A 22,950-nucleotide genomic window follows, 5' to 3' on the forward strand; every position below is an offset into this window, starting at 1 on the left:
GTTTTATATCTTGGCTCTCTATTCTATTCCATTGACTTGTGCACCTGTTCTTATGCCAGTACCATACTGTTTGGATTTTTGTAGCTTTGTAGTATAGCTTAAAGCCAGGGAGCCTAATGCCCCCAGCTTTGTTCTTCTTTATCAAGATTGCTTTGGCTATTTGGGATCTTTTGTGGTTTCATATGAATTTATGAACTTTAGGATTATTCTAGTTCACTGAAAAATGCTGTTGATATTTTGATAGGGGTTGCATTGAATCTGTAAATTGTTTTGGACAGAATGGCCATTTTGACAATATTCTTCCTACCCATGAGCATGGGATATATATCCATTTATTGGTGTCTTTAATTTTTCTCATGAGTGTCTGATAGATTTCAGAATGTAGGTCTCTCACTGCCTTGGTTTATTCCTAGTTATTTTAGTCTTTTTGATGCAATTGTAAATGGAATTGTTTTCCTGATTTCTCTTTCTGCTAGTTTATTGTTAGTATATAGAAATGCAACAGATATGTATATTAATTTTGTATCCTGCAACTTTGCTGAATACAGTTATTCTAATAGTTTTTTGGTGGAGTCTTTAGGGTTTTCTGTATATAATATGTCATCTGCAAAGAGTGACAGTTTAACTTCTTTCTTACCAATTTGGATGCCTTTTATCTCTTTATCTTTTCTGATTGCTATAACTAGGACCTCTAGTACTATGCTGAATAAAAGTGGTGAGAGTAGACATATTTGTCTTGTTCTGATCTTAGAGGAATAGCTTTCAGCTTTTCTCCTTTGAGTATGATGTTAGCTGTGGGTTTTTGTATATGGCCTTTATTATGTTGAAGTACATACCCTCTATGCCCTTTTTTGTTGAGAGTGCTTATCATGAATAGATGTTGAATTTTATCAAATGCTTTTATCAGCATCTATTGAGATGATCATGTGGTTTTTATCCTTCTTTTTGCTAATGTGGTATATGGGATGATTGATTTACAAATATTATACCATCTTTGTATCCCTGGAATAAATCCAACTTGGTCATGAGAGATGATCCTTTAGATGTATTACTGAATTCAGTTTGCTAATATTATGTTGAGGATTTTTGCGTCTGTGTTTATTAGGGATATGGGTCTAAAATTTTCTTTTTTTGGTAGTATCTTTGGTTTTAGTATTAAAGTGATGCTGGCCTCATAGAACAAATTGTAAAGTCTTCCCTCCTCTTCTACCTTTTGGAATACTTCAAGAAGGGTGAGTATTAGTTCTTCTTTAAGAGTTTCTTTCCACCTTATGTGGAAATAGAGATTTTACAGAGCTAATCAAGTTAAAAGGAGTTCATGAGGGTGCACTCTAATCCAAAATGACTACTGTCCTAATACAAAGGGGGAATTTGGACTCAGAGACAGGCCCACAGGGAGAACAACCTGTGAACATGAACGCAGAGATTGGAGTGATGTATCTTTAAGCCAAGGGCTCCCAGGATTGCCTGCACACTGCCAGAAGCTGAGAGAGAGTCATGGACACAGCCTCAGAAAGAATCAACTCTAATGACACCTAGATCTTACACTTCTAGCTTCCAGAAGTGAGACAATAAAATTCTGTTTTTTAGCCATCTCATTGGTGACATTATCTTACAGCAGCCCTTGCAAACTACTATATACACATAAACTGTCTGGCATATAGTAAGTGCTCAACAATTATTAACTTTTCTTATTCTTGTTCATACCGTTTTATCACAGTCCCAGCTTTCTACTCACTCTGCCTTATCTAGCATTGGTCATTTGGTGCCATTTGGGGATTGGACACTGTTCTATGAATCAAGGGTAGGTAAAACAGAAGTACAAGGCAATATGTGATGCACAGATGTGTATAAAGCACAGACATTCTGGAAGCACTGGAACCAGTTATTGGCTAGTCCAAGGTGGGGTTGGGATGGTGATGTGACAAACCAGCAGAAAAGGCCAAGGGCTTCAGAGATGAACAGACTAGGCTTGACATCTTCAGAAAAAACAAACTAATCAACAAATGAAATGAAACAATAAAACACAATAAGCAAAACAATATAATGAATTGATTATTTGATGAAGAGAAAGTTGAGCATATACTAATATGAAAAAGGTCAGCTTACATGGTTGTGCATCTTTATTTCTCTCTTATTTAAAAGTATGTACTTTTATATAGGTTTAACCACAACTAATGATAAGTTACAAGAATAAGGAGGAAAAAAATTTTTAAAAAGAAGAAAGAAAAGAGAAGGGGAAGAAGAAAAAGATGAGTGTGTAGATACACCAACCCTATAAATAAAGATGTTCTTTATTCTCAAGGAGGGGCTACTGTTTGAGGTTTGTGAGCCCATTTGCTCTGGACTTAACATAATGGGGCTCTGGCCACAAACCAGACCAATCACTAAGGGAGAAGAGGGAAACAACTGGGAGTGTGTGTGTGTGGTAGGGGAAGTGGAGAAGAGTGATGAAAAGAGCAGGAAGGAATGGGAGGGACAGGGAGAATGTAGAAAGTAAAGGATAAGCAGATAACATGATTAAGTACCTAGATTCTGTGTACTAGCTCTCTGACTTCACATAATTACTAATGTCTCTTAAGACTGTTTCCTCATCTATAAAATAAAATTAATAATAGCACCTATCTTAATGAATTTTTTGAGGATTAAATTAGCCAATGTGGAAAACACATTATTTTTATTCTTATACTATTACTCTGCTGGGCATCTATTAAGATGAGATAAATAAACTGTGGTATGTGGTATTATAAATAAACTATAATCTATGATACCATTAAAAAGGATCTGGTAGGGCTTCATGTGCCAGTAAGACAGTATGTTCATTATCAACAGTGACATATAAAAAACAAACTGTAGAAAATAGTGCATGATATCTGCTCATTTGCACGAGAAATGTATCTGCTTGCATATTAGTATATATGTATTTTTGGAAGAATGACCAAGAAATTGGCTGTAATGGTTCTTCTGTGGGAATCTTGTAGAACACCATAGATTAAGAGTAAAAAGAGTTACATTTTTCTGTATTTCCCTTTGTTCCATTTGAAGTTTTATCATTTGCATATATTACTGTTTTTCAGTTGAAAACAAAATTAAATGAAAAAAAGGAAAACATGAGGGTGAGAATAGCTCCTGTCTCATAGGTTGAGAGATTAAATGAAATGATATCTATAAAAGTTAACATTGTGCCTGACAATTAAAAAGCTCTCTAAAATATTGACTGTGATTATTACTAACAAAGGAAGTTTACTTTGGCTTTCAATGTAATTAAAGAATGGATGAAAAATGCATGATTGTGGAAGGATGGGACGTTAGGATCATGAAAAATGCTGTGTCATTAAGCTGTCTCCATTTGGTTAGGTAAGACTAACCACACTTTGTATGCTGTAGTTCACATGCATGGTTAATATTGGCTTATCTCATGGCTTCTTAATCTTCTGATGACCTGTAGTTCTGCCAGAGTACCCATTTTTGTGTTACCAGGCTAGAAAGAATTTGTAGAACTGAGATTCCATGTGCATTTGAGATTCTCCCGTAACAGGTTTCCTGGCCCTAAGCTTCTCTATTGGGAGCTGTGAACCCATTCCATGCTTGGGTGAATGTTTGCAGTTGAAGAGGAAATCCCAGAAGAATGAATGCATGGAGCTAATAATGCAGAAGTTAATTTTGGTCCTCCAAACTAGAATGTCAAAAAATAAATAAAAAGTCAAATCCCCTTAAGCCTTGGTTTGTTGCCATTAAGCAGCCATCTAGCAAAACCAGAATCATTATGGTTAGTTTAAAGTGTTGAAATTGTGCACTGGATAAAGTTCTGTTTTTATTTTAGTGCTAAATTAGAGCAGAAAAATTAGAGTCTTAAAGGGGCAGTACTTAGCTAGGTGGCTAACTTAGGCCAATTCTTATCTTGATCATTCATAGACATCCTTTATGGGTTTATTTTAGGAGCCACCACTAGCCAGCTAACATCCCCCTGAATTTGAGCAGACCGGTACTGGGAAATGTGTTTTGTTTTCTTCTGCTGTACCTAGACCAACAGGAGGCTCCTTCACTTGGTGATTTGTGGGAAAGCAACTAGACAGGAGCTCAGTGGAAATGAGTTGAGAAAGTTGCCCTCCATTGAAAACTTGCTCTCATAGTGCACTCTAACATCACGCCATGTAAACTACACAAAACCCCTTACCACTGGGGAAAATACTTTGTTTTTCTTAAATGGCTATACTGTATACAGTTACATGTGCTGCTGCAGCAGGTAAGTATGTAGCCAGGACATTCACTTCTCCTCCATGGGAACGATCTCTTCCTCTTGGCAAGGTATCATGCTCTAAAAAGCACAAGACCTTATGAAAGAGTGATGGTTCGATGTTTTTCGCCTGGTGTCTTGGGTTCCTCTTTTATTACTCTAGTTTTTAGTGAATTGTATTTCCCATTTCTCACAATGCATGGCAAACAGGGACCCCATTCATTGTAAAAGCACCTGTCAGTTGTTGGTAAAAACACCCAAGAATATTACTTATCTTGGAACCAAGGCAAAGAATAATGGAATTGGCTGCTCCTTTCAGTTGCTTTGAGAAATAGATGCTGTGGCAAGGTAACTATTAGGTTTTATTTTCTCAAGGTCCTACAACTCAGATAATCTGAACTGTTTACCAGATAGTTCTGTCTATATCCTTAAGTGTCAACTAGATACTTAAACTCTAGTTCCTAAAATTGCAGCTTCAGTCTTGCTTATTAATTCAATGCTCCTTTCAGATGATAATTTCATGCATTTATTCATGCATACATATATGTTTTCAACCAGTGTCTATTGAGTACTTACCATAGTACATAGGTCCAGGTACTGGTGGAGAAGCTGGAGATAAAAATCTAAAGGACAAATAATGTAAAATCTGATATGAAGGCTCTTTGGTTTAGGAAACAGAAAAATAAATAATCCTACCACAGTGTCTCAGTAGTACATACAAGATATTCTAGGAATATAGAGGAGAAGCAGTCAACTAATTTAGACTGGGATGTAGTGGGGGATTACGGAGTTTCCAGGGAAAACTGACACTTGAATTGAGTCTCAGAAGGGTCAGTGGATGTTGGCTAGATTAAAAAGTGGTTGGTTCAAATTTACTTTTTTGAGGTTTAGAATGAACTCTCCTTACTATTTATGGGAATGTCATGATATTAAGAGCCATTGAAAAAACTCGTGATCAGTTTATATAACGGAAACATTGAACCAATAGCTCATTTGGCAGAGGAGAATCTATAATGAGACTGGGTTGAAAAGGAAGATGATGAGGAGGGTACTTCTGAGTTTCAGCTTCCTCTTGAGCATAAGGATCAACTTTAGTGATCTGAAGAATCATTTGAGATGCTTTTTAAAAATAATGACTTTTGGATCCTCTTCTCCATGAATTCTCATTGTCTGAAAGGATGTCTAGGAATGTGAATTTGTAACAAGCAACTCAGGTAGGTGCAAAGTTTCCTCCCCCTTAATTTTTATTACTATTACTATATGAAATCTCTCTTCTGTCTTTTTACTAGTACATCCACGAGAGACCTGTATTTTCAAAAAGAATTTTTTAAAATACCAAGCAACATAGGACATAAAATAAGAAACATACAAGTAATTAACCCTATGCAGCATGAGGTCTTGCAGCTGCTTATAAGTACAACATAGGCTTAGACTTAGACAATTTTACAAGGGCACTCATGGATTTCTTTGCCTCCCAACAAATAACCGTGAGACAGCTCACAGTCTATTTACTGTACCTAATAGTTTGTCAGTTCATTTTACCTCTAATCCATTTGAGCATAAACATCTACTTTCAACTTTATTACCTACCTGCAGTCCTTCACTCCATTTGAGTTTTCAACTTCAAGGAATGCCCTCATCCTTAGCTGATTGTAAAATATATATTAATATTTCAGAACAGCTAAGGTTCTGTCCTACACAGTGAGGGGTCATTGCTGAATCTTTCCTGATGAAAGTGCCACAGGTTATAAATACCTTCACTGTCAAATAACGCCTATGACAAAGTGCCTGTACAGATACCATGACAGGCATAGGCACAATGCTCAATTAGTATTTGCTGAAGAATGAATGAAGTACATAATGGTGAGTCATCTGAGATGCCTGTGTCTCAGGATGCTGATATCTGATATCTAGGAACTCAAGTGTGATGTTTTCAAATTTTCTATCTGACATCAGGAAAAGTGGCATTGTCAGGGTGATATTCCAAGAACTCATTGAAATAAGAAGTAAACTTGCCCACCTATTTCAAGGTGTTATCTTACTTCTCGTGATGGTTGATCAGCTAGGAATTATTGGAACATGGTAACAAGGCTGCTCCTGGAGAAATCAGAATTGTCAATGTGAAATTAAGATACAGGTAGTTTGAAGTTACGTCCACTTGACAAACATTTTAGGAGTGCTTTGCCATAAGATTTAGGGACAGACGACTTAACTACGGTGGTCCAATAAGAACTTACAAGTGGAACAAAGTCACACAACATAGCAATAACCACACTTGTATTTTTTTTAAGCCTGAATTTCTACAGATAAAGTATTAGACCTTTAGACTAAGTCTCAGGCACTGAATGGGGACCTTTCTTCAAAGTGAGGAGTCCTGGAGAAGTAATCCAGTCAGGAGATCTGAACTGGGAATACAGTTATTAAATGAAAGTCTGAATTATGCTGACAGGTCCCCAGGTGCCCAACAAACACAGAGACCAGGGCAGGGAGATGTATAATTTCAATCTGAGCTCAAAATCTGTAAGACAACACCTACTTACTTTTGAAAATTTAGATCTCTGAATGTCCAGTGCAACAGGGGGATAGCCTACAACAGGGCCTTTTGCTGCCTTGTCTGTCTTATTTTTCCTTTTGATGTCTCTGAGGCTGGATTCCAAGGATGAATCGGGTAGCTCATTCTTCTGAGAGGCTGCTCAATTAGGAGGATGCAATAACCTTTAAAAGAGAAAGATGAAATTCTGAGGAGCCAGCATAGGAATTAACATTTAAAAATTGCTTCTGTACTAGCTTACAATGTGGCAACAATAATTATCCTTGTTATTTCAGAAAGCTGTTAGTCACAGAGTGGGTGTGAAAAATCAAACAGAGGAACACACTTCCTCTGTTTGACATTTTGGAAGCAATTCTTTTTTACTCAAATTATCAACCTAGATTTATAGAAACAATCTTTCTGAAAAAATCATAAGGTCCAAGAATATATAAATTCTGTTAAAATGAAATAAAGGAAAAATTAAACCTAATCCAGATTACTTACATATGGAAAAATTATTCTTTTAGGCTGCACAGGCACATGGAAAACATATTTGAACATGATTGGAAAATGCAAAATAAAAATATGTTGTACATATTAAAAAAATATTCCTGTGTTCTCAAAAATAATTCAGCATTATTTACTGAGAATATATTTGTATAATCACTGAAAATGACAATGTGTTGATAAGGGTCAAGAAGACAGATACAACCCCTGCCCTATTGAAACTTACATTCCATTGTCCTCAGATCTCGCATCTCTACCTCTAGTTACTTCCTGTTTAGCTCCATCAGCCTCATGGTTTTAAAATCAAATATAAACTGTTGACTCTCAAATTATCTGTAGTCGGGACCTGTGCCTCAAACTTCAGATTTACATATCTAATTCTGTGACTCGCATCTTCTCTGGGAAGATTATTTGGTACTTCAAATAAATGTCCAAAAATGGAACTCTAATTCTCTCACCATCCCTGTCTTTGCCCTTCTGTATTTTTCCTCTTCCCTTTTCCATTCACAAAATGCTAACTTCATTCTTCTGGTTGATCTGGCTAAAAAGCTTGGAGCCATCTGTAATCTCTCTCTTTTTCTCTCATGCAATTGCAGCACTTAGCTAAATCCAATCTACAACTGTATGGTAAACCTAAAATATTTTCTCAATTTCATGACTTCTAAAGATTCTCTCTACAGTTGTGTTACACTATGCCACCATATTTTAGTAGCTGGAATATTGTAATCATCCCCAGTTGGCCTCAGCTTGCATTGTTGACCCTCACGGTCTGTTTTCCATAGAGCAGCCAGAAGAGACATTTAAAAAATTTGGGGTCCTGAGACTCCACTAATTAAAACTGCCTAGGGATTTTCTGTCTCACTGGGTAACGAAGTTCAGGTAGTGACCTCCTGCATGGTCTGCCCACACCCCTACCCCAGTTCTGTCATATTATCTGCCACTTTTCTGTCCATGTCCTACTCCAAGCACATTTTCTTTCCCAGATTTTGCACTTGGTCCTCCCTTTGCTTGGTATGCTCTTTACCACAAACACCCGAATAACTCTTCTTTCATTTTATTTAACTCTATTCATGTTTTACTTTATCAGACTGGCCTTCCCCTACCAAGCCATTTAGAATAACACATTCACCCTCCTTATCCACACCTTTATATATTTACTCTTAGTATTTCTCATACTTCTATTTCTATTTCTTCTTAGTATTTGTCATACTATTAATGTATCCTTTTTAAGTCTGCTGGTACCAAATTTTTCTCATTTTTGTGCTTTCTGTTGGTGATTTCACTGTTTAAAATAGTTCAAGTGTATCTTGTATTCCTAAATGCGGGAAGGCTGTGATGTGTCTCATAGAGAAAATACTTGTGTTAGATAAACGTCATTCAGGCATGAATTAAAAGTGTTGGCCATGAATTCAATGTTAGTGAATCAACAGTATATATTAAATTAGATGCCTTTAGACAGAAAGTACATAAAGCAAGGTTATATGTTGGTTGCTCATTGAAAAAGTTGTGACCAGAGGCCACATTAGGATTAGAGTTAGATACCCTAACCTCTCTTTCCTCTAAGAGCAATGGTTCAGGGCTCACCAGTTCAGTGTTTGTAGAGACTTTATAGAACATAACTACTGGGAGTAAGGAGAATTGGTTACATTTTACTTTTCTACTTTTTTCCCAATCCCATCTCCTTGCCCCAAGGAGACATAAATCTATGAGAGCAAGTTACTTTGTGACTACTCCTGTATATTCAGTGCTTAGGACAGTGCCTGACACATAATTGGTGTTCAGTAAATGTTTAATGATGTAATGAAAGGAAGAAGGAAAGGGGATTCTATTGTGAGAAATATTGTTGTTGGTATTGTGAGAAATTAAATGAGCTAGTAAAAACCACAGTAAAAAATATAAGTTGTTACAGAGTCTGAGGGTGATGAGCAGGGTGAAGAGGTGGAGAAGCAATCCTTAGGTAGGGCTGGTGTAACTTGATCTGAGACCTAACAAGGGAAGAATAAACCGGCCCTGAGAAGAAGAGGAAAGAGTATTCAAGGTCGAGAGAATAAGAAGGGAAGACACACAGTGAAAGAGACAACAGCAGAGCTTGAACAACAAAAAGGACAAAGTGAGCAATGGAGATGATAGTAAAGATAAGGCGGGAAAAGTGGGTTGATGCTAGGCCAGGAAAACATTTTGTATTTTAGTTATTCTAAGAAAACTAGGAATCCATTGAAACATTTTAAGCAATGTGAATTGATAAAACTGATTTACTCTCCAGATACAGAAGATGAAATTAAGAGTGGTTAGTCAACTAATGAGCCCAATTTTTAGTGTTCATATATTCTGTAATTGCCAAATAATTATTTTGGAATGCTGTGTTACCTGGTTCAAGTATCTGGACAGGCTGCCATGGGGCTGCTGCTTTGATTTCTTACAAATGGATTTGGAGAAACTATATGGGAATTTCTGGTGGATACCATGTAATGTTGACCAAAGAATTGTTCTCTACTTGGGAAGGTCCTCTTCAAACGATTGTGCAAATTTGGTAGAAGCTATAAAGAGACAAATTAGGAAGAAAGGGAATGTTTGTGTGGTCAGAGTGAAGTGTCAAATGAACTCTGATGATTTGGAAACCAGGGAGTGGCAAACATTGTGACCAGACTTACTCTGTTGTATTAAGGATGATACATTTTAAATGTCTGGTACGTGCTCAGCACTTAGAATGTGCTGAGTAATTGATAGTGATTATTAAACATTCTCATAATGAGTTTTATAGCCAAGTAGTTTTGGATTGTGTATGTAAGAAAAAATATTTGCATCCATAATATAGTTCTCTAAATATCCATATTCTAAAAAATAATGTTATTTAGGAATTTTTGTTTGGTTAGCTGGTGGTTGTTACTGTTTATATAGTCTCCAGGTCAGAAAGAATCTCAAAGATCACACTGCTCATTTGGTTAACATTCGAAAAGTTATGGGTATTAGGAATGTTCAGTAAGTTTAATTTATGCAAAGAACTCTGATTTCTAGTGGCTTCTCACGTGACTATTTTGAGAAGGATGCTAATGTAGAATCTGGATTCAAATCTGTGATCAACTATTAATGTTTACTCTAGGGTTAGGATAGGGTATCCAGGCAATGTACCAAAGTTTGGTCATGTCTAAAGTAAACTATCCTGGAAAAATAACCTCTGTTAGAGCAACAGGATGTACTGAAGTGAGCATCGGATTGATATAAGATAAAATTGGCTGTGAGAGGAAAACATGTTGAAATGAAGATATAATTATTAAATATAATTTTCAGTGTTAGGAAAGAAATCATACATACTGTAAATCTGGGGCAGACCATGTGTGATTTTGTATGTCATCATCCAGCATTTTTTACTGAATACTTTCTGTGCACCAGGTATGGACTAAGAAAGGAGAGTGTGGCCTTTGTAATTCCTAGTGGATAGAAAATGACCAAGACTCAGTATCTGTTCAGTATTTGGCCACTGGTCATCACAGAACTTAAGTGGTAAGTATTATGGAAGAACTACGACCTGGAAGATCACCTTTTTCTATGACATGATCAGAGAAGGCTTCATGGGGAAAGATGCATTTGAAATTTGCCTCAATGAATGGAAGGATCTATATAGATAGGAATTAAACTAGAAGGGAGAGAACTTCATATAGAGTAGTAACTTATAAAAAATGCACCACATGTTCAATAAATCATAAATAATCTACAGCAGCTGGATTTATAGTATGTGTAAATATGGGACAGGCTTGGGCCAGATTACAGGGGGCTTTGAATGTGATGTATTGGTGTTCATGATTGATTAATAAAAAGAGACCCATTAATTAATTTTGAAGAAGGAAGATGGTTTAAAAGAATAGTGTTTTCAGAAGAAAAATCTGGTGTTAATATAGAAGTTGCACTGGAGTTCAGAAAGAACTGACTAGAAACATCCCTTCAGAGGTTAGTATTAGGATGAGACAGAGCATCTAGGACCTGAGTTAAGATAGAGTTGAAAAGTAAAAGCCATGAAAGTGAGTCATATTGTAAAGGGAGACTATGTAAGAGTTTGTGAATTATTTTTACTTGTAGAAATATTTTAGATCAGTACCTGCATGTTAAAGTAACTCCTGGAGTAAATGTGGGTCGACACTTCACTTAGATGTGGACAGCCACATCGGAAATGCATTAGTGTTACTAAATGAAAAAAACAACAAACTTGTTGACATTTTCAATGTGGTTGAATTGTGAATTAAACACACACACATCGGCCTTCTGCACATGAAATAGTACATTAAATTTATGTTACAGGGAAGGAGTGAAAGAAGTCATCAGTGATCCATGTGAAATATGCACTTCAAGAGAGTGTGCATTGGGTGCTATTTTATCACATGTCCACATGTTTTTAGGTCAAACAAAATGACTTATTGGCTTGTGCTAAATTGCCAGCTCTCAGATAATGTATACCTCTGACTCAGATCATTTGAAAGGATTTATCTCCTGTAGCATACTACAAACAAAGTGGCATTGTTTTTCTTCTGTAACTTTGCTTACAGAAGAGACATTAAATACACAACACTATTGATTTTCCTGTTTCACTAATGCTTCCAAAGCTCTTAACTTGACCTTACCCAACCAAGGGTAATCGTTTTACATTTGTCAGTGATACATGCAGTTTCCAAACATTTTACTTAGGCTGACTCATTTTCTTTGCCTTTTTTACATGATCAGGACTTGAGTTTAGATGGAAGGCAGAAAGGGAGAGTATGAGAAACAGAGTTTCAGATATCGAGAACCTATAATTTACAGATTTCTGCAAGATTTTTTACTGTTGAATCTTCAAATCCATGAATACTGTATATCATTTTATTTATTTGGATTATCCTTGATTTCTTTTATTGGTATATTTTCTTAGAATATAGGTCCTGTATAAGATTTTTTAGATTTATAACAAAATATTTTCCTTTGAAACTATTTTAAATGAGATTATTCATTAAATATCAGTATACAGTCATTTATTAAGAGTAAGTGTATAGAGATGTAATTAATTTTTAATGCTGACCTTGTATCTTATATGACCTTGCTAATCTCCCTTATTAATTCTAGGAATTACTTTTCAGCAGACTTGTTGGAATTTTCTAGGTGGAAAATAATGTCATCTGTCAACAGGGACACTTTCTTCCATTCCAGTTTGTATTGCCTTTTTTTTTTTTTCTTATTGTTAGGCTAGGATTTCTAGTACAAAGTTGATTAGGAATAAAGATAATGGACACCCTTCCCTTGGTACGGATTATTAGAGGAAAAATGTTAAGTCTTTCACAATTACTGCTGTTAGTTGTAGGTTTTTTTTGCATAAATGCCCTTTCTTAATTTTTAGGAATTTCATCTATAGTTTGCTAAAATTTTTTATCAATTAGATGTTGAGTTGTCAAGTCTTTTTCATGATCAATTGATATGATCATATAATTTTTCTCCTTTAATTAATATGAATATGGTGAATTATATTGATTTTTGAATTTTGAAATAGTATACTATTGGGTAAACTCTACTTGATTTTCATGTATTTTTTTATACACTGCTAAATTTAATTATATTTGGTTTAGGTTTTTGGCATCTTTTCATGAGATATATTCTTCTTTAACATAGCATTATTTTCCTGTACTCTTCTGTGTGATTTTTATATCATTAACTTTGGCCCCCTACGAGTAGGGAGTATTCTCTTTTAGATTTTCTTGAAGAGTTTATATAGGATTGATGCTATTTCCTAGTAAGTGATTGGTAGAATTCACCATTGAAACTCTGAGCCTGAAGATTTCTACTTCAGAAGGATTTTAATATGAATTTAACTTATTTGATAATTATAGGACTATTCAGTTTGTCTATATTATCTTGAGTGAGTTTGGGCAATTTGTGACTTCAAAACATTGGAATTCATCAAATATATGTGCATAGAGTTTTGTAGAGTTTTCTCATTATGGTTTTAATATTTGTGGGATCTATAGTAATAGCCCTGATTTCAATTCTGATATGAGTAATTTGTATATTCCTTTTCCTCTGATAAGTCTTGTTTGAGGTTTAATCAATTTTACAGATCTTTTCAAAAACCTCTATTGTTTTTCAGTTCTCAGTTTTATTACTTTCTATTCTTTATTTCTTTTTTCCTGCTTGCTTTAGGTTTATTATGCTCTACTTTTTCTTATTTCTTAAGGTAAAATCTGAGATGGTCGCTTTGAAAACTTTTTTTCTTTCCTCCCCTGTTTTATTGGGGTATAATTAACAAATAGAAATTGTATGTATTTAAGTAGTAGAACCTGATGTTTTGAAATACATTGTGAAATGGTCACCACAATGAAGCTAGTTAAGATATCCATCATCTCAAATAGTTACTTTTTTTCTTATGATGGGAACATTCAAGATCTTCCCTCATCAAATTTCAAGTATACAATATAGTATTAACTATAATAGCCATGCTGTAAATTGGATCTTTGGAATTATTCATCTGTAACTGAAACTTTGTACCCTTTGACCATTATCTCCCCATTTTCCACATCTTCTTTCTTTTAAATATAAGCTTTATTGCTATAAATTCTCTTTGTATGCATGCTTTTGCAGCATCCCATAAAATTTGATATGTTATACTTTCATACTTGTTTTTTTAAAAAATATTTTCTAACTTCTCTCAATAATTTTTCATTAACCAATGGGTTATTTAGATACATGTTGCCTGATTTCCAAATGTTCTTGGAATTTCCTTTTATCTTTTTATAACTGATTTCTAGATTAATTCTATATAAGTTAGAAAACATTTTGTATGATTTCAAGATTTTTCACACTTGTAAAGTTTGATTTTAGGGCCCATTTTTGTGGATGTTTCATGTTTTTGGAAAAATATGTGTATTCTGCAGTTAGTCTTCTGCAAATCCAGTGAAGTCCCATTAGCTGATGTTGCTCAGGTCTGTATCTTGCTGGTTTTCTATCAGTTGGTTGTATTGATTATTAGAAGAGAAGAGTTGAAGTTCCCAAGTATAATGATAGATTTGTACATTTCTCCCTTTTTTCAATTTCTGCTTCCTTATTTTGAAACTGCTATCAGGTGGGAACACATTTGACATTGTTATATCTTTTTGGAGAACTGGTATTTTGCTGTTATGCAGTGTTTCCCCTGATTCCATTTGTTTCCTTGGTTCTAAAATCTACTTTGTCTGCTATTAATGTGGCCACTCTGGCTATCTCCTTGTTTTAAATTTTACCTTTTATTTTTATCTTTCTCATTATTGACTGTTTACCATATAAGTAAAGCTAGGGTTTTTTCACTGATCCCTGCTTTAACTGTTCAAAAATGTTGTGTTTTCATTATTACAGTCATAGCTTTTATTTACCACCATTCAATATTACACTTTAATTGTACTTAATATTATTTTGATAATGACATTTCTATTATTTCTGTCTTGGAAAATCTATTTAAAAAAATGTGTGGCCAATTTTCGTACATGTTCTATAGATATTTGAAACAGTATTTCCTCTTTTCCAGGATTTATATACTTATCAGACACTACTATTTGTCCATTCTTTCATTTATAAATTTTTGATGGGTTCATAGTTTCTTAGATTAAAGACAGGTTATTTGACCTCCATGTAGCTATATGATAAGGCTCTGACCAATGGGATGTAAACATGCTATCAACTTCTGGAAACTTCCTTAAGACACAGATGTCAGGCATTGTTGGCCTGTTTTCCTAAGTTTTTTCATTCTTTATCTTAGAATATAAATATGATTTCTGATTATATTTACCACCTGAATTCCATGCTGGATCAAGAATGTGGGTTATTCCTTTATAAAAGTGGAATGGAAAACCAGAGGAAATGTGGATGCCTAACAGTCATATACCAGGGCTGAATTTATCAAATATACATATATATATTTGTGTATATATGTGTATGTGTATATATATATACATATATATGTATGTGTGTGTGTATATATATATATAATGTAATATTGACTTTCAACTTACTTAAAGCACTATTGTTTTAGGTTTTCTGTTGCCTAAGCATAATTTCAATTACATCCTTATATTGTTTTGTTTTTCTATATTTTCATTTTTAGTATATTTCATATGTCATGGTGGTAGGAATCACTACAACTTTGTGAATTTATGTCTGCAATTTTTATCAAGTATCTGTAGATGTTTCTATTTCCTTCACTTATTTATGCATGATGTTATTCTGTCTTGTTCATAACAATTATCTCTTTACCCACAGGTCATTTAAAATGAATATTCCTTATTCTCTTTAGTTTTGACTCTTTCCTTTTTATCTCCATTCTTTATCTGGGAATGCCTGTTTACTTTCCATCAATGAATAAGTTTTGGCTTATTTGATATTCTATACTAATTGGAACATGGTTTCCTAGATTTCTGACTCATAAGTAAAAAGAGGAAGAATTTGCTCAAAGGAAGTGCTTTGACTTTGAAGCCACTTAGATGACTTTACCTGTCATGGTGCTCCAGATGAACTGTGATACATCAAGGGTACAGTTTAGCGGGGAATGTATCCACCATGTTTTAAAGACCTAGAAGAATAGTTTTGGATGAGTTACTTTATTACTTTGCAGTAAAACATGTGCAGCTCATGACCTATGAATATTTTAACTCCTTCATAGTGCAATTACATTCAACTAAGTCTTCATTGTTTTCCCCTATACAATCACTTTAACAATTTTGTAAGTATTTTCTTCATTTGCAGTCAACCCCTGTTAGTCTATGGGCTATGGGGTCAGGATTATGCCAATACCCAGTGAGGGGAACAAATAACTGAACTCACAAATCTCCCACTAATCCTACTCTGCTATGGCTTAAATAACTGACTTTGAGCACCAATAATATTAATCAGATCCACTTTCCAACTAAACCCTCTAAGTTTATTGGTTTGTAGATATAAGACTATGACTGAAGAAATTAGAAATTAAAAGCTGTCATCATAAACAATACCAGCTTTGTAAAGATTCCAGTTAGAAGATAATTTCACACTTTTTCTTAACACAAATGGATAAAAAATAGAGGATTTGTATACTTAAATATTTTTTACCACAGTTTTACCATATCCTCTCAAAGAATCTCTACTACTTTCCTATGGGTGCTGTAAGAATTTATCACATACTTGTCAACAGCTAAAATTTATCCTCTTAAAAGTTTTGGAGGTCAGATATCCGGATTCATAGTATCACCAGGACTGGTTTCTTCTGGAGACTCAGAGGGACTATCCAGTCCACAGCCCTCTCCTGGAGTCTGGTAGCCAGCAGTCCTTGGCATTCCTTGGCTTATAGCAATATAACTCAAATCTCTGCCTCCATCTTCACATGACCTTGTGCTCTGTATGTCCCCGTTTCTGAAGTCTTTTTCTTACAAGGACATAGGACATCTAAATAAGGGTGATCTCACCTTGAGATCTTTAATAACATCTGCAAAGAGAACATTTTCCAAACAAGATCACATTCACAGTCGTTAGGTATAAGATGTGAGCAAATTCTCGTTTTGTTGGCAACAGTGGATCACTGTTCAACCCACTATAATGTCACCACCTGTTCAGAAACTAAACATGTCCTGAGACATGAACAGGATGTCTTCCATACAGCCAAAGGGAGAGATCTAAGGTCGGAGCAGTCATAGCAGAGGGGAGGCCTCTCTAAACACAGACCTCACATGGTGTGTAATCAGCCCATATGTGTAGCTCCTCACAATATTGCCACTCTTCTTGTACAGTGTGAATATGGGAATTATATTTAACACAAAGAAATTGCTTTACACAAATCATTATTTTTACTCTGGGATCTCAACGAAGCATAATACTTTCAAAAATAGCTGTTGATTAAAAACAGGTGAGGTTACACTTGGGCAAAATAAGCATGCAGGGTCTGAATGATGTACCATCCAAGGTGTTAATGGATTTTTGTTGAAAAACTTACTGAAGCACTCCTGATGGTTATTTATAAAAATTTACTGAGAGATGGGAAATGACAGAATTGAGTGCCAACATTGTTTCAATTTTCCAGGGTAGAAAGAACCACTGTTGTGGTAATTATGGTTCAGTGAATGTAACTTAAATCCTTCAATAATGGGACAACTATTAAAAAGAAGAACCTGTAAAAACCTCTCGAAGGTAACAAAATCATGAACAATAAATAGAATTGGTTTATAAAGAAAAATGTGACAGATGGAATTTAATAGCTTTTTGATAGGATTACCAAATTAATAGAGTATGGAAAGGAAGTGATTGTAATATCTTTTCATTTTATTATATGTGATATTCTCTAGTGAAATGCATATCATTCCAAATTTTCTGGAAAATGAGTAGTGCTTTGTGGGTAGAAAAGTACCTAAGGTCTCAAACAGTGAAAAATCAACAGCAGAGTATGTAGTTTGGGGAAGAGTAGGCTATTTCTGATCTATTTGGGTTTAAAGTGAAGCTGAATTTTTTTCATTCAATTTTATTGAGAGAAGCTCAATTTTAATAACTCATTTGAGGTCTCAGACAAATTTTGTTGCTAGAAACTTTTATCAGTTTAAAAGGGTTAAAAACTTAACACATCAATGAATGACAATGAGACCAGCTCACAATGTCATTTTCCCTCATTTTTTTTTCTTTTTCTTATATCTAAAGAGAAGTAGGAAGGTGATAGAATCTGGAAGTAAAGTGATGTAGTAGCTAAAAGTAAAAGAATTTGGACCTGGGCTTTAAGTTAGCTCAGAATGCTGTATTTGGTTTAAGAAGCTCTCTGATGTTTTGTTTTCCTTCATTTCTTAAAAAGAGAGATATTTTAAAAAGACAGTTCCTTGATTTAAGGTATGTTTGATTCTTAAGGGAGGTTGCTTTGGGAATGTTTGATCTAATACAGACAAAATAGATTTTTAAGTTTGAAGTGATATGAATTATACTTGTGCACATAAAGGATTTAGGGTGAGGTGAATAGGATTATAGACCTGAAGAATTGGAGTTGAGAAAGAATTGTATCAAAACTTTGTATAAAACATAATATATAGCATTAAATATGATATCCACCAAGTTAAAATACATTAAAAAATTATAAATATAATTAAAAAATTAAATGAAAAATATGAATGAAATTTCTATATAGCATGTGCTCCACTATGTAAACAGTATACAAAAAGTGAAGGAGGTAAGTTTATAACCATTGTTATTGTAAGAATTATGAGCATCTTTTTTCCTTTTTGCTGACTTTTCCAGATTTTCTACAATGAAATGTAATACAGCATTAATCTACCTTCTGAAAAAAATATCATTTTTATATGTACCAATGAAGTTTCCTTGGGGTGGGACATAAAATTGAGGAGGTTAAGAACAAGCAATTTTTAAATATTTACTATGTGTTAAAAATGTGAAAGGAACTTTATATACATTATTTCCTTTAATCTTTAAAACAATCTTTTGTGATAGAAGTCAATTCTAACTATTCCTTTGCAACATGGCTTTGGATTTTAGATAACACATCCATCGAAAGATGCCAAGTGAATAAACCAGAGACAGTTCAGAGAAGAGGGGAATGATTAAACAGCTTCAGGTGGTGATTTATGATGTGAGACTGAGTTTATAGAAATTTCTGTCAGGCATAAATGTAGTCAAAAAGAGATAAAGTAAGGACATAAAATAAGAGAATTATTTAAAGAATACAGAGCAGGTAAAATTGGCAGGAGGTATTGAATTATCATGAGATAGTGGGGCCATAAAAAAAAAACCCTGCCAGGAAGTCCTATCTAAATCTAATGAGGGGCCTATAGTTTGAAAAAAATATTTGGCATTTCAAAATTACTACTTATTAGCAAAGTGATTGTTCTGTAATAGCAAGCGGAGCTGGACAAATCCTAAGAACAGGTGTGGAAATACAGAAGTCAGAGTAATTTCCTTTGGTGCACTGGTTGAAAGTGGTAGACAACCCTTAATAATAGGCTGAGGCAATGGCTGCTAAATCCATTAAAAGATAAGCTGATAGGGACTGTTACAAATGATGCGTCAGACTGACTACACCTAAGCCCATTTATCCTTGAGGTCACAAAAAGAGCCAACCAAAGCTTATGTGTCACTGGTTTGGATGGTATAGGTGACATACTAAACCACCTAATGGCGTGTTCTTGCAAAATAAATAAAACCTAAATCTGATCACACTTCTAAATTTAGTATTTAGTTCCAAGCAATATGGGGACTGAGAAACATGGAGGTGCAAATTAGAAAAATCTGTAAAATGGCAGAGAACAAAAATCCAGTTTCTTTAATGTATTAATCGCAAGGGGGAAAAAAATGGGAAGAGGTACATATTGGTTACAAGACAGTTAAGAGGGAAAATGCCAGTTGCTCGCAAGGCAGTGAAGCAACAGAAGCTGTCATTCATTGCTAATGGAATTCAAAATGTTAACATCCATTTTGGAAAACAGTTTGTTAGTTTCTTACTAACCTAAATGAAGTCTCACTGTATGATGCAGTGATTGTGGTCCTAGTATTTACCCAGCTGATTGGAGAACTTACATGTACTCTGAAACCTGCATGCAATCTTAATAGCTTTATTCATAGCTGCCCCAAACTGAAAGCAACCACGTTGTTCTTCAGGAGGTAATATACACAAACTGGTGCAGCCATACAATGGAGTGTTGTTCAGTGATGAATGAGCTCTCATCCATGAAACGGCATGGATGAATAGCAGATGCATATACTGTGAATATCACATCCTATGGTATGCTGATTATCTGACATCCTGGAAAAGGCAAAACTGGAGATAGAAAAAAACATCAATGGTGGTCAGGAATTGAGAGGAGGAAGGAGGGTTGAGTTGGTGAAACATGGAAGACTTTTTATGGTGGTTGAACTATTCTGTGTTATACAGAGTGGGTATATGACAGTATACATTTGTCAAAATTCACTGAACTTTATAACACAAAGAATGGGCCTTAATGTATATAAACTTAAAAATCATTTAGTAAGTGGGTGAATTCCATGATCAAATGGAAAATGGGGTAGAATAGTCTAACTTTTACAACTCACTGAAGGGGCTGAGGAAATGGGGCTAACATAAATAACTTTGGAAATAGTTTGTAAAAAAACAAAGCAAAAAAAACCACACAAAAATATAATATGCAAATTGACAAAGTTGTTTACCATAGGGATATAGGCTAACAAATCTGACACACAGTGCATGCACACTGGAATTGAACAATTCCATAAATGGATGGTACATCATGTGAGCCAGGTTTCTCTCTGAGGGAGAAGGAGTTTACAGATAAACAATGAGAGGTGGCGAGAATGACTCAAGTGGTAATGAATTTGAGTTGGAAACATCGATATGAACTTATGTTTAGCTTAATGTTACAGCTGGTTAGAAAGACATGTATATATATATGTATACACACACACATATATGTCTGTAGATATGTGAATATACATGGGTTAATATACACAGTATGTTTCTTTGCTCTGTCAGCTGAAAGCCCTAAAAGAAATATCATAGTAACAGTGAGCCCAGCTAGTACCCAGATCTTGATTTCTAATACCATTCCCCAGCACAAGGAACCAAGATCCTTAGAGAAATGGCTGGTTCTAGGACTACAGCAGGAAATAATACAAGATGAGGCTGGAGCCTCTTATAGTACCTGAAAGTAAGGAAGTGCTTAAAAGCACAACAAAACACAATGATGAGGGTATGTCGAAGGTTCACAGAAGTTCACTGAAAGAGCTCCCAAGGGCTATACCTAGAACAATGAGCAACAGCATAAATTAGTAATGGATTATAAATACAAAACAAAGTATATTGGATTATAACCCAAAGTATATTTGTGAGTCCATACTAATAAAATTAAATAACTGAATGAAAATATAAATGGAGTTGGAGTGAAAATATGCCATGGAAAATAATTTAAATAGTTATGCAGATATTCTGCCCTCAACAAGGTGGGACATAATCACCCACTCCTTAAGTGTGGGCTGCAATGCAGTGAGTGACTTCCAAAGTGCAGTATGGAAAAAAGGGTGTTTGTGGAGCTGGGGGAGGAACCTCACGATGGAGAAGCCTGACAAATCCTGCTTCCACAAGGTGATCAAGGGCAACATTAACAATGTAAGCCATGTAGATTGTATATACGGATGTGATATGATGAAAATGGCACCTTTCTCTGTGATCTCCCCAAAATCTGTAACCCAGTTTAATTGTGAGAAAAATCAAGACAAATCCCAATAGGAGGACACTCTACAGAGTGCCTGAAATGTGCTGTAAAACTGTCAAGGTCAGACTAAAAAGGAAAGTGAAAAACCGTCATAGGCAAGTGGAGCTACGGAAGTCATAAATTGCATATATAACAAATATATATGGCATTTTGGATGGGATCCTGGGACAGGAATAGATGTTCAGAAGAAACAAAATCTGAGTAAAGTATGGATGCCAGCTGGTAATAATATACCCATTTTGGTTCATCAATTATAACAAATATACCATAGTAATGCAAAATATTAATAATAGGGGAAACTGAGTATGACGTATGTGGGAACTTTGGTACTGTAGCAAATTTTCTTTATATTCTAAAACTGTTCAAAGATAAATTTTACTAAAAACAAATATAAAGATATAAAAAGACAGTCAAAGATATTTACACTAAATCTGTGGTACCTCACTGGATTGTGATTTAAAGAAAGCAACTATACAAAAGACATTTGAATAGTGCCTGGATATTTTATTATATTAGAGTTATTTGAGTTATTTTAGATATGGGAATGGTATGATTTTGTTAGTGAAAAACAAATTTTTTTTAAGTTGCATACAGAAGAAATGACATGATAACCTAGTTTGGAAGGAGGAAGAGGTGGTAGGAAGTTTTACATAAAACAAGATTGGCTATGTTCATAACTGTTGAAGGTAGTGATGGGTATTGGGAGTTTATTACACTATTCTCTCTACTTCTGGGTGAATTTAAATGTTTTAGCATTAAAAGTTTTTTTTTCTAAACTTGAGAAAACATGTATGTTCAAGAAAATGAAAGAAGGAAGAAATAACAAGAAACCTGAAAAGCCACTGTCATGGATTATAGGGAGTACAGTATAAATACTCTGAGTTTAATTCTTAACTCTATCTGATATTGAGGCAGTTTATGTCCGAAGTGGTTTTAGATGTCTGGAAAGAAATGTACTACTCATTTAGGATGATTTCTAAAGGCAAAGGGAAAGTTAGTTTCTGGAAAATGTTTGGTTTGACTAGTTGGGAGCCATTTCATCTACAGCACTTTTGTCTCACATTCATCCACAGCACTGGTCTGCCAACCATTCATAATCCATTGAATAAATTCATGGAAGTGCAGTGCAAATTCTGTTTTTATCACTAAACCTTAAATTATTTCTCCAACACCAGACATTAATTCTCTTTGGTTTAACTTCCTTGCTAATCCACCTACACTTAAATGTCTTTATATATCTGTATGTGGAATTAAAGTCCTTTTCTCTGAAATCTTTTGTGTTGGAAAAAATTTAAAACATTTTATGCGATTTTTTGAAAGTTAGTAGTAACTTCTTTAGGTTTAAGCCCCATCATCTAAACCTATAGAAGCCTTTAATGATATGAAAATAGCTTGATTTAATTTGGAAATGGGGTGTGATCCTGTACAGAAATGGGTGCTATGGCCAATTATGATCAGTTGGTATGTAT

This window comes from Manis javanica, chromosome 7 (assembly GCF_040802235.1).
Source record: "Manis javanica isolate MJ-LG chromosome 7, MJ_LKY, whole genome shotgun sequence".
Taxonomy (NCBI): Eukaryota; Metazoa; Chordata; class Mammalia; order Pholidota; family Manidae; genus Manis; species Manis javanica.